At 30.6% G+C, this 2,036-nt stretch overlaps 1 protein-coding gene across 6 annotated transcripts in view; it reads right to left on the reverse strand.

The window, feature by feature from the left end:
* Window positions 1-2,036, reverse strand: part of spg (dedicator of cytokinesis spg) — a 161,128-nt gene that overhangs the window by 41,860 nt on the left and 117,232 nt on the right. The window lies entirely within an intron of this gene.

Here is a 2,036-nt window from a genome sequence, read left to right on the forward strand (position 1 = left end):
AAACTAGTTTAACTCCTGAGAGAACTCTCACATTCTTCTCTTTAATTCATTGAAAATATAAGCTATATCATTCTCATTCTTTTTAACAATGTAATGTTACCAAGAAAATCAATTCAGCACGCATACTTGTTTTGTTTTGGTTGTTGTTTATAATAACTATCTTTAAATAACAGTTTATATAATAAATAATCATGTTACATAACTGGAAAATATCAGTATCAAATATTTGGAATAATTCACGAATCTATAAATTTATTGTAAATCCTGAATTGTACTCGCTGAGACTTCGTAGCTAGGCCCTACATGAACGGACATTTTAGATGGACTATGAGTTTTTGTTGAGAACTCGCAGGTCTGAATAATTTGAGACATGAAAACTAGAAAATTGAGTCGTTCATTAAAAAAAAAAGTTTCATATTCAGCATAAGACATACTAAACATATTTTTTTCAATATTTAAAGCTCAAATTGTCTTTAATGTCCTTGGAATATCACTGTGTAACAATAAAACCTATGAATTGGTTAAGTCTTTAACTCAAAATATTGCTATATAAGCACAGACAGGACATTTTCATGATCTCAAGCTTGTTTCAAAACATTTTAACTACCTAGTTGAATAGTTTAAGCCACCAAAAATAAAAATTTATTTTATGTATCAACATTAATATTTATTGATTTGTTTTATAAAACCAAAAAGCAAACTAACCAATTTTCATCAGTCAAATATTAAGTAAAAATACATCGTTCAAAATATTGAAGATAGCGGTACGCGTCCTTCCGAAGTCCATTGAATTACTGTTATGTAGAGAAGATAGATTAAAATTGTATCAATTTTAGTTATTTTGTATCATAATTGTAATTACAGTAAATTTAAGAAAAAATACAAGTTGGTAATAAGTATTAAGGAAAAATATAAATAAAGAAAATCATGAGGCATGACAATAAGCAAAGGAAATATGAACACTTGTTCTTTGGGATGGTGGGAGAGATGATGTCTTCTGGATGCAGGTTTGATATTTATTGTCAGAGAGGATATCTTGAAAAACAAGACATCGAGAACCATCAGTCATCAAAGAATATCATATAATTGGCTTGTTTGCTCTACCTGGGATTTAATTATATTTGTATTAATTTAGTTAAATGTCACTGTGATTGTCTAGAAAACCCGCCCTGAGATAAGAGTCAATAATGTTATATAATTTAAAATAAAATTATTATATTTATTTAATATTTGATCTTCTCATTTGAACCTTTTAATTTTCAAAGCTATGCTTTAGATCTAAGAATAATAAAAACTATTAAATTTCCTTCTACTTATTATATATGAACTATTTGAGCTTATAATTACTAACTAATTGTGAATCATTATATTATTAATTTATATATGGTAAATTTGTACTAAACCCTACAAGTATTGACCTTAAAAGGCAGCTCTTCGATAGTTGTATTAGCCAAGTGGTCACTTATAGATGCCAAGCGTGGTCACGGACTATAGCTCAGGAGAGGAAATTATAGGTGAGGCAAAATAATATTGGAAGTAGCATTGTGAATGTGAGGAAAAGAGACCGAATAAAAAATGCTTGGATCCAGAAAGAAACAGGATTCACTGACACACTGAAGATGACAAGATTGAGCAAATGGAAATGGGCAAGACATCTCCTTCGATGCGAAGATGACAGATGGTCAAAAATTGCCACAGAATGGACTCCATACGACCTTCAAAGAAGAAGAGGACATCAAAAGAAAAGATGGAGCGATATGTTCAAGAGGACAGCAGGACCTCTCTGGTGGAGAGCTGCTAGGGACAGGAATATCTGGAAGAAGAAATAGAAAGAACTCGCCTCCCAATAGGACTGGTTACCCCAGGAAGTGCTGACTATTACTGTCCAAAGGGAAGGCCTTTGCAGGAAAGGATACAGAAAGATGGAAAGAAAATTGATAGAAGTTAATGTTTATATATTGTAATATGCTCTTTTTTAGTAAATAGTTCTATTTTGATGTATAAAGGGTTTTGATATGTTTTATTTTATGTATAAT

This window comes from Halyomorpha halys, unplaced genomic scaffold (assembly GCF_000696795.3).
Source record: "Halyomorpha halys isolate HHAL.00 unplaced genomic scaffold, Hhal_1.1 Scaffold399.1, whole genome shotgun sequence".
NCBI lineage: Eukaryota > Metazoa > Arthropoda > Insecta > Hemiptera > Pentatomidae > Halyomorpha > Halyomorpha halys.